At 40.0% G+C, this 11761-nt stretch overlaps 1 protein-coding gene across 2 annotated transcripts in view; it reads right to left on the bottom strand.

Annotated features, from left to right (window-relative positions):
* Taok3 (TAO kinase 3) overlaps window positions 1-11761 on the bottom strand; it is a 218409-nt gene that overhangs the window by 200659 nt on the left and 5989 nt on the right. The window contains exon 1 of one of the 2 annotated variants that reach the window (XM_023720992.1): window positions 8000-8174. The exons of the other annotated variant lie outside the window; for it this stretch is intronic. The gene's annotated coding sequence lies outside the window, so the exon portion shown is untranslated. Of the gene's footprint in view, window positions 1-7999; window positions 8175-11761 lie in introns of those variants that run through there. 2 annotated transcript variants of the gene reach the window in all.

Here is an 11761-nt window from a genome sequence, read left to right on the forward strand (position 1 = left end):
CAGGCCGTACCTTCCACAGCTGTGAGGCAGCATCACCTGGCAAGGCCCCTGCTTCTTCATGTGGGTGGCGCTCTCCCGCTGAGTTCCTTCCCAAGCACCTCGGCTGGCCAGCTGGCCGTCTTCGCTCTCACTTCTTCACACACACACATCTGTGCTGGGCCTCTTCTCTCTCACTTCCTCTTATTCCTCTGATACACTCCAGTGCTTTCACTCCCTCTCCCAAGCTGTTAATGCCCGTGATAAATCCCTCACAAGCTGCTTTTCTTCTTTTCCATTAAAGCTGTCCTAGTTCCAGAACCTCACTACTAGTCCAAGTTCTCATTCCCAATGTCTTTTTTCCTTTAAGTCATGCTACATACTACGGACGGAGTAGTCTTTCAAAGGCTCTGATTGCATCGGTCTCTTCTATTCAAATACCTTAAATGGCTCCCCACTATCTACTGTTCAAAGTGCCAACGTCTTGGTATGCGATTCAAAGGCCTTTGATTTGCCACTGTCCCTAAGTATCCAACACTTTGTTCACAATGTCTGAACTGGGCTAAAAATACATTGATTATGTCTCACCACACAGACTGAAAAGTTAGTCAGTATTCAAGACTCAGTTCAAATTCCATCTCCAAAGTTCATCATCCCCACAGTGCAGAAACAATCTCCTTCTTTGTGCATGAAAGTATTGGGGAATTTCGTAGGGAATTGATGCCCTTATGCGTTCCTTTATTTTTTTCTTTTTGGTTTTTTTGACACAAGGTCTCACTCTGTGATCCAAGTTGGCCCCAAACTTGCTGTGTAGCCCAGATTGGCCTGGATTTTGTGATCCTCCTGCCTCAGTAGCCTCCTGAGTGCTGGGATTACAGGCATGAGACATATACCCAGGTAGGCCTCGCTTTTAGTAGCACAGGCTGGCTTTAAACTTATAGTAATTCTTCCAACTCAGCCTCCCCAGTGCTGGGATTATAGGTGTGCTGCACTATGCCCGGCTGGATATTTCTTAATTTTGTTAATTGAATATGAGTAGCAGTAGGAGTTTTGATTATTGGTTCTCCACAGCCCCTTCCAAGGTAGCAGGCAATGTTAAATCATGTTATTTATCTGGAATCAAAGATTACTTGTCCAGAATCTGAGTTTAAGTTTGCCTGTCTTACTTCTGAAGAAAAGATCTGGAAAATATATTAGCTAAATAAACAGCATCTTATGTATGTATTTTATTTATGTATGTGTATAGCAATTGATGACAAGTAAATGACTCAGAAAATCATTTGAAAGCATTTTTTTTGCAGTACGGGGGATTGAACTCAGGCCCCTGTGCTTGCCAGACAAGCACTTATTCACCTGAGCTATCTCCCCAGGCCTTTGAAGCATTTCAACTGAATTATTTTACAAAAATAATTGTGAGCAATTTCCCTCCTAAACAGGCACTTAAGAAAATTGAAGACATACATCCATACAAAAACTTGTATGTGGACATTCACAGCAGCTTTATTCATAATCAAAAGGGAGAAATAACTCAAATGCTTATAAACTAGAGAATAGCCAGAAAGTAGTATACTCAGACCAGGAATACTGCCTACCCATAAAGAGGAATAAAGCACTGACATATACTACAATACGGAGGAATCTTGAAAATAATATGCTAATAATATGCATACCTAGAAAGTACTCCATAATCAGCAATTATTATTATTGTCCTGTGGAATAACAAGCTTAAATATCTTGTCTTAGTTTACTGGCTGAGGCACAGCTAGGAATAAGCAACAGGCGGTTTGTATTATTAATTAAAAGATTAGAATTTAAAAAGATTAAGCTGGGTGTGATGACATACAGCTGTAATCCCAGCACTGGGGAGGCTGAGGTAGGAGGATTGTTGTGAGTTCGAGAGCAGCCTGGGTTACAAAGTAAGCTCAAGGCCAGCCTGAGCTGCGCAATGAGAGCCTGTCTCAGTAATAACAACAAAAAGATTCATTGAATTTTCTACCTATTTTCCCAGCATTGTACATAGATCATTACAGCATTGCTTTAGCCAAAGGACTTTCTATTTATTAGTTAAGGAAAAAGTATAGCTTTATTTGGAACTAGCACAAAACCTGCTATAAGTAGATGCTAAATATTTATTGAAAAAAATGAATAATATGGCATAACTGCCTTCATCGATACCTAAGCTTCAAAACAGACCCAAAGCATTAGACAGATGTTCTAAAACTATATATATATATAGATGTTCTAAAATGCCCCTTTCATATTACTAAGGTTATTGACCTTAACTTTAGGTAAACATGATGCAATAGATCTACCTTGTTTTCTCTCTCTCTTCAAACTGAAGTCAGGTATCACAGCATTAGGGAACTGGGAAGGATTGAGCTGTAAAGATGGGGCCTTTATATTCAAAATGTTTGGTGAAGGGGCAAGCCAGATAGTTCAGCAGACTAAAGTGCCTGCTCGGGCAGAGCGCAGTGGCCGGGGTTCGATCCCTCATGTGCCACGCTGGCCCTGCCCCTGGGGCATGCTGAGATGTCAGTTGAGACTGGGCGGGGTAGTGTACACCTGTAATCCCAGAGTTTGGGAGGCTGAAAACAGGAGAATCACTACAAGTGAGATCTATGTAGTGAAATCCTGTATACCCTGTCCTAAATTAAAAGAAAAAAAAAAAAGTTTGGTGAAAAACCGAACAGAATGATATATAACATTATGCATATTTTTGTTCCTGGGCTTGCTAAATTAAAGACCATGTGGTGGTACATGCCTATAATCCTATGAACATGGGAGGCTGAAGCAGGAGGATCCAGAGTCTGAGGCCAGCCTGGCAATGTAGTGAGATCTTGCTTTTGAAAAACTGGGATGTAGCTCAGTAGTAGAGTCCTTCCTAGCATGCACTTGGCCCTGGGTTCCATTATTGGGATTAGGGTGGAGGAAAGTCACCTGGAAGTCTGAAGAAAAAGGAAAAGTTTCACACAGAGTAAACTTGACCTAGAGCTTTGAAGGAAAGGTAATGTCTGGGTCAGCGGAGAGAAGCTCTGGAGGAGAGTTCTCTGGTTAAGATAAATAAATTCCAAAGGCACAGGCTGGATTGAGCAGGGGGCTTGATAGACTGACTTCAAAGCACTGAAGGGCTGGGCCCAAAAACACAGGAAATGAAACTGGATAAATGGTGGAGGACAGATTAGAAAGGGTGTTGTAAAAACTAGGCAGAAGAAGCGATATAGTAGAAAACGGAACTACTGAGGCTCTTTGCGACCAGTAGTGACACGCCAGAAGCAGCATGTAGATAAGGTTATTCGGGATGGAGACAACTGTGGCAATCCAGGGAGGAGGCCACAGGGGTACGGATACAGTGTATTTTGGCAGCAATGTTGAGAATGTAAAAGTAGGGATGGCCAGAAATAAGGGAGAGATACAGACGGGCCTAGGAGCTGGCTACTAGTCAAGGGCTTAGCCTATAGATTAAGACCTACACATTTTAAACACTGAAAGTATGTTCACAAAAGCTAAGTATTTTTCAAGTATAGTTTCATTATTTGTTTTAGTGAGTTGACTGCAGGTGCTCCCCCAAATTTCGCAGGCACTTTGCAAATACCGCCCATGAAAACAACTTCTGTAAGACTTAGCTGTAATGCTTGCAGTTGAGGGACACAGTTAACTGATCCAACCCAGGAAGGGAATTCCTAGAAGTGGGAACAGAGCAACATTTTTTTTTTCCCTTTGGTACCGAGAATCAAGCTCAGCATCTCATACTTGCCAGGCAGGTGCTGTGCCGGTAAGCTATATTCCTGGTGACATTTTTCTTTCTACTCAAATATATGTTGTCTAGTGGCTGCCTCCACCAGGAAAACAACAAAACATAAACACACACACAAAAAACACACCCCCTCCAAAAAAAACCCCTTGTGTTTGAGACGATCTAAAATCTTGAGTCACAAACTATTGAGACAACGAATTCTAAAAATCAACACTTTGCCACACTGCTTTTCCAAACTGTCAAATGAGGAGGAAGTTCTCTGAAGTAAAACAACAGAAAAAGTTACTAAAACTAAACTTATCCAACTGTATAATCATTTTGAGTAATATTTATTAAATTTAGTCAACTCCAACACCCTATTATTTCCTTCTATCCCCTTAGACTTCTTAGTGTATAAGATGGTATGAGGAAACTGGGCATGGCAAACCATGCCTGTGATCCCAAGTCTCTGGGAGGCTGAGGCACAAGATTCATAAGTTTGATCCCCCAGCCTGGAAAATTTACCAAATCAATGAGACCCTGTCTCAAGATAGAAATAAAAAAGGTCTGTGGATGTGGTTCATTGTGAAGGCTTGGGGTTTAACCCCTGGCACTAATAAGACAAAACCAAAACCAAAACCAAAAAACCCCACAGTGGAATAAATAAGGTCAACAGATTTCATTCATGTGTTCACACGGCTTTTTCTGAAACAATTGTTATGATACCAGTTCTCTTACCTACACATAATTCCATGTGTTGTTAAGTCGCTTCTTGTGATCCATTTTTTTTTTTCATGGAGCTCATAATGAAAACTAACATAACTCCAAATACCAAAAATGAGCATAATTATTAGTCTCTGACCTCATTCTTTACAATGGGTGGCCAACCTTGTGATTTTCTTTTCATTTTGAGACAGGGTCTTGCTACGCAGTTCGGGCTGGCCTTCTCTTCACTTCTGTAGCACCCAGGCTAGTCTTGAACTCGCAGAGATTCTCCTGGCTCAAGGTCCCAAGCACTGGGCTTACAGGCATGCACCATCACACCTGGTTCCTGGCCGCACAAAGGGCGCCTGGGAACTCATGGCTGAGACCGCATGGCGTGTGGGGCCGGGGGTCGAACTCGGGTCCTTGTGCTTGCCAGGTAGGTGCTTATGCCTCTGAGCTACCTCTCCGGCCCAGGTGATTTCCATATATTAACTTATTTAAAACTCACAACAATACTGGAACCTATGGATTATAATTAACGTCCATTTCACAGTTGAAGAAACTGAGGTTTCAGGGAGCTGAAAGGGACCTGTGCAAGGCCACAAAACCAGCTTAGGGCAGAGCTGCTCGTCTGTCATCCTTTTGCAAATCATTAGCTTCTGCTGCTACCGCCAAATATTTGTGACCAAAACCAAAAATAAATAGAAGGAAGCTGGATGTGTCGCTCACTGTGTCGGAGTTAGAGTGACCTCAGTTCCAAGAACTGTGCCAGGGCCACAAGTGACCCACTCCTTAACTCCTTGCACTCAAAATATTGTCTCGTATGCCACGGTCCTAAACTGGACTTTTACTGTCCTCTCTTTCAGGATGGCATATATTATTATTTGAAGGTACTGACAGGATCTTAGTATTTTTTTTTTTTTTAATTTGGTCACATTAAAAAAAAAAGGTGTTACTATTTCTTTTTTTTAAGTGCTACTATTTGGATGAGTCAGTTTAAGGCTTAACTAGGCTGACTGGTGACATCAAAATGCTTTAAAAAGTATTTTCCTAGAATATTCAGCGACCTGAGCAACTTGTTGCGCAACTTCTAACAGTGAAATTAACCTTCCAAAGCTATTTCTTAGTACAAAACATATATTCATGAGACACTTCTAAAAATAAACTTCCACTGTAATCCCCTCCTCACGTATCTGGGCACAGATGGCATATTCCCCCACAAAGGCTTCCTTTTATGTTGCAGTAGAAGGACTCTCAATTGGGAGCTGAACTGGAACAATCTAGAAGTACAAACTTGCTCCCAATAGGTGATCTTTCAAAAAAATTTTTAATGATTTATGTAAACACACAAAATATGATGGGACAATGTCCATACTTGTTAATTCTGCAATGCGTTTTAAATTGAAAATGCTGTCAGTTAGAGCTTTTCGTTCTGCTTCCTGACCCCTTTTTGTGCTAATGTGTGGCTTCCACAGAAGGGCAGTGTGATCTTCGCAGACCAGAGATAAGGAATACGACCCCGGAAATCAGAAAATAGAAAGCTTAACACGCGTCTGGTCATTTTGGAGGGTAAAACTTGTCATCTGTGTGTGGAACCAGCGATCGGCTAGAACTGGTTAAGAGTGCACAAAGTGACAGGATGCAGGGAACAGCTTCCACTTTTCCCTCTGACTAGTGGTGCCCTGGTAGGCAGCCATGTAATCTGCAATAATCTGTCACTGTGAAGCGCCACCCACTTCCTCTGTCCCACCCCATTCAAACCATGACTGGGATGCTTGTGGGCAGCCAATAGAACGTTCAGATCATCACAAAAGTCCTCTTTATTTAAAAAGTCCTCTTTATTTAAAAGCTGAAGTTCACACGTTTGTACTTTTCAGTCTTTAGTATTTATGAATCTTAAGGACAAAAGCACAAGCTATATGGTATCACATGTCAAAGATTATTTTTAAATTTAGATTTCTTTTTGTTATGCAGTGGATATAATCCTCCCCCACAATGAGTAATTGCCACAGCAATGTTTCTTAAATGAAAAAATGCATCCTATATGTAGGACCTAATTTGTCTTACAAGCATGTTTTTGGGTATCAGGTTCCATGCTAGCCTACATATTTAAGTTGTGTTCTAGGGACCTATGGAAATTGGTTAAAAAACAAAACAAAACTATTAAAGTAGCTTTTTCAGTTTACAAAATGTTTCACCTTAATTTTAACATATAAACCATGGGATGTCAAATTAAAAAGTATCTACTTGTTTATTTCATCAAATTTCATTTTATGAACTAAAGTAGTCCCATAAGTTATTATCTCACAGCTAGAGTATCTTATTTTTGTGCTTTAATAAGTAACCAGTCCTATATACTCAACAGATTTAAACAAAAATTACAAAACATAGTACATGTGACCAGATACTCTGATCTTTTTGTTTCTAAATTTGGTGTTATATTCAAAATATTTCTCTGCTTTCTATCCTATTTTATCTCTGTGAGAGAAAAAGGAAGAGTCATATTTTTAAAGATCTGTAGGATGAACAGTGTGCCATTTTGTGCAGTTTAACTTTGAAATATTGTTTTATAACAATATAATCCATAATATAAGCTACATCATCTAATAAAGATGATCTTTAGTATATTTAAGATTTTATTGTTAAGAGATTCTTCTGCCAAGATTCGATATTTTATTGGCAGCTGAACAGTTACTTTACTTATCCACAAGAAAAGAAAATAAACATGCCCAACTTTTGAAGAGTCCATCCTAATACTTATTTGTAGAATATCAAACTACGAATTCAAATAAACAGAGCATGTGAATCCAATGACCCGAGGTTGACTACTATCAGCTGGACTTTGAGCGAAAGCATAAACATTCACATGAAATTCAACAAAGTTTAAATTACTCCCGCTCATTAACAATGCTTAGCCCCCAAACCTGTATTTATAATAAAACACTAAGCCATATTTATAATAAAATAAATGCTGAGCAAGCTTACTCACAGTGGATCGTCTCAAATACATGTCCTATATTTCCATTCCAACATGCTAAAGACTTTAAAAATTCTTTATTTAGCAACAGTAATCAATACATTTGCCCCAGAGAGGGATTTCTTCAAAAAGCTGCCTCTTACTCGCAGGAAACAGAAAACTGAAGTTGTAAGAACACCACTGGGCTTATCAAGCACCTTCTTCCCAAGAAAGGAAGTTATTATAAGACACTTAGTCTTGTAAGTGAGGCTTGAAGGAAGTACTTCCTGGTCAGACAGTTCACGTCAACAGCATTTTATACAGCTTTACATTTCGACATTTTGGAAAGAATTTTCTACAAAATTGTTCCCCCAGTCCACACAAAAGAGGAAAGCTTTCTCAAGCTAAACAAACATTACATTAAAAAAAAAAATCTATGATAGTCTATCAATGATTACCGTGAAAGAACGTAAATATCGAACAAGGTATCACTACTGGTGATGTGACCAGCTGAAGTTTTAATCATTTTACATTTATGCACCCTCCCCACCCCTCCCCACATGCTAGAGTACAACGGCGTCACAGGGCAGAGCGTTAGAAGGAAGAAAAAGAATTTAAAAATAACTCACCAATTTCTCGACAATGAAGAAAAGGCAAATAACTATTCACATCTTAGTCTTCAAATCTAAAGCTAATTTTCTTTTAAGCATACACATATCTGTACATACACATGCACATATATGTATTTTTTTGTTTTCAGGAAATCTTGTACTATCTTAATAAGGAACTGCAGATAAAAAGAGTGTGATCTGGGCGCTGCATATGACTATCAGTACTGCAAGCTGAAGTATTTCCTGTTACAACTCTCATTGGCTCTCACATGTGCAAGTGCCTCTGGGTGGTGCCAAGCTCCCCTTCCTTTTGTAAGTGATCCCTGAGAGGAGGGCGAAGGCTGGTACAACCAATGTGGGGAACATTTAGGACAGACCACTTTGGGCTAATGCTGGGAGCCTGCCAAACTAGAGTAATTACGAAGTGATGATTACCTAATTTGAAAGGGGTGGGGATAATTTGTTTCACCAGGCTTCCATGATTTTTCTGACTTGTGCTATTATTAAGAATGTGACTTCATTCAACAGATACTTATTAAGTGCCTTTTCTATGCAAAGCAGTGTCCCAGGCACTAGAATGTAATCATGAGCAAAACAGAGTTCTAGTGGTCATTCAAATACTATTTAGTGGACTTTCGAGGATTTTGTATATAATGAGAAAACTCACAAAAAAGTTGAGAATACAAAAATTTGAATGGAAATCTGTAAAGTTAACTGTAATTTGCACCTATAACTAAAATGCACTGTGATTCAGGTCACTACTTGAAGCCTCAAAGAGCTTTTCCAAAACCTAATATGCAAAAAGAAGGATTTTTATGTTTTTGGTGTTTCAAGAACGCATATTGGAAGCAATGGCATTCACTCCAGCAGTGAAAAGGAAGAATTTCTCACCACGAGTCACCAGTGACTAAGTCCTTTTAATTCAGGCTTAAAACACATCTCAAACCCAATGATTTGTACATGCAGAAAACTGATAACCCCAAATTAACATCAGAAGCTTTATTTGGCCAATTTTCAGGGTCAATATCAGCATCTAAGAAAAACAAAGTAAGTGTTTCTAAGGGGATAATCCTATACTGAATTTTACTATGATTTTATTTTCAATCTCTAATGCCTCAGGCCATGTTACCAAACTTCTAGTAGACTGTTACAATGAACAGTCTCTTCAGGTTTCAGCCAGACTGAGACACAACCATCTAGAATGTACAGTGTAGTGGTAGGAATGGCTCTTATTAGCATTCAGCAGAACAAAAATATAGTAAATTTAAGACTGTTCAAAGAAAGATTTAAAAGCCAAAGTAAGTGTGAACTCTATTCGTCTAAACTTTACTGCCTTAAGACTATACTTCCTTATATTAAATAGAACAATACCTTTTTTGGGCAACAAATTGGAGAAATTACTATTTTGTGAGTTTAGACCATAGCAATTAATAAAACAAAATCTCCTGAGGGATGAGTGACGTAGCTCCATGATGGAGTACTAGGCTACCTTGTGGGATCCAAGGTTGGGTCTGCAACACGGGAAAGCTAACAAGCAACCACCTCTGCTTTCATGGACTCTCCCTTCTAGTACAGGGATTGAAGGCAAATACAAGACCAGACCAGGTCATGAGAAATAGTAGACATATCAATGACAAAATCAGAGCTGTTTAGGCAGAATAGGAGGAAAGGTAAAGAAGGGGACTGGGAGATGGAGATATAGTCCCTCTTGAGCCTTTCTAAGACCAACTTTTTATCCTTCTTGGACCATGGAGGATGGAAAATGTACACTGTTGGAAAACCAGATCTCAGGGTGAGGTGTAGCTAAGCAGTAGAGCAATGGCCTCCCCCTCTCAGGCCCTGGGTTCCATCCAGCGCTGTCAAACACACCAGATCTCAGTCACCGTGGTCAGCTTACTACTGTCATTTCTATGTTTCCCTGGAAAGTCACTTACCCTCCCTGATTCTCAAAAACACCCATGTGTCCATTACTCTTTTTTGAGTCATGAGCCTGGGATTTAGCAAATGATTACATGCTAATAGTAGAGCAAAAACAGCAATAAAAGATTGTTTCAAATGATTAAAATAGTAGCTACTATTTATTAAGCAATGGCTATGTGTTTGTCACTGTGGTTGGCACTTTACATAAATCCCTTCATTCCTTCTAGGACTCCTAAGAGGTATGTATTATTTTAGAGATGACAGAATTGAGAGTGTTGTTAAGCCTTAGTAACTTACTTGGGGTCAGAGTAATAGAGACAAAAAGATGCACAGGTCTACCTGGCTGACATTTATTCTTTTTAAAAATTTTTTAAAAAATTATCTATCTATCTATCTATCTATCTATCTATCTATCTATCTATCTATCTGGTACAGAGTCTTGCTATGCAGCTAGGATTCGTGGTGATCCTCCTGTCTCAGCCTCGCCAGTGCTGGGATTACAGTTGTGCGCCACCACACCCGGTCTCGGTGGCCAGCACAGCGCACCTGGGGTTCTGGGGTTGGCTCGGCATGTAGTACTAGGGATCGAACCTGGGTCCTTGTGCCAGGCAGGTGCTTAGACCACTGAGCTATCTCCCCAGCCCTGATATTTATTCTTGTATTGCAAAGAAAACAGTCTCTCTTAAGTCACCCACCTCTTGTCAACAACATGCTTTCAGTGGGGATTGGAAACAATGTGTGCCCAGAAATATAGTCTATTCATTTGCTAATCATTAATGCATGTACTCCTTCAATTCATATTTAGTGAGCACCCTTCATACACTGTGCTTGGTATCAGAACTGATGTGGGGGATGCAAAGGATGATAAGAGCTGTCTCTGCCTTCAGCACGCTTAATACTAGTAAATGGCAAACGTGCATACATGTGCCTAAGGGAGCACAGCCAAGTGGCACACATGTAAGTGAGCTGGCCTATGGCAGCCAGGGAAGAGAAGTTTGAACAAGAGACAATGAAGGTATCAAGGGACATAAAGCCTATTACTGTAATTTTGCATCTCTATTAAATAATGGCTTGCATCATCTAAAAACTACATTTATGTATTTCTAAACAATTTGTGTATGTATGTGCAAACTCTTCCAAAAATAAAGGCTAAATTCACAACAGAATATAATGTCTGACTGAATTTGTTAACTTGAGAAGGTTAAAAGCTTAACTAAACAGCTCAGTAATTCTCCACCCTAGGGTGTAGAGGACCCACCCTAGGACAGACAGCTCAGTGGCCTGATGGCATAAAGAGTCAGTGAGGCTTCTGTTCTTGGGTGGAGCTCATCTTTACCTGCAGTTTGGACGTCCTCTCCTGGCTTCCAGCACAGATGCTCTGGCTTGGTATCCTTCCCTTCCGGTGGCGTAGGCACGTTGGCCTCCCGCTATGGACTTGCGTGGATATTACAGTGAACTCCAGACCTTGGACTGAAACCTTCAGGTGCACACACCCTCAGCACTCTTCCTCACCCAGCTCTGTGGCTGACCAGCTAAGCCATCTTGTAATTTCTTATACATTTGTATATCTTGTGTTACATGTTTCTTTAGTAAAACACTGACTGATCCACCGGCCATGAGCTATCATTTGGTTCAGCAAAGCTTTGGCCAAGACTAATAAGGTTATTGGTGTACTAAAGAAAGCATTTGGTTGATGACGGCCAAGTACTGTAATGGGCAAATAAAATGTATCTGAACTGTCATAATCCTCCATTGGTATGGACATAAGCCAGTGTCGCGTGCAAAGTAAAACATAAAAATAAATATGCACACAGAGTCTCAGTTTCATCTAGAAATAGAAGGGTCTTGCCTTGTTCTTCA

The sequence above is a fragment of the Octodon degus genome, unplaced genomic scaffold (assembly GCF_000260255.1).
Source record: "Octodon degus isolate 3935 unplaced genomic scaffold, OctDeg1.0 scaffold00079, whole genome shotgun sequence".
Classification (NCBI taxonomy): domain Eukaryota; kingdom Metazoa; phylum Chordata; class Mammalia; order Rodentia; family Octodontidae; genus Octodon; species Octodon degus.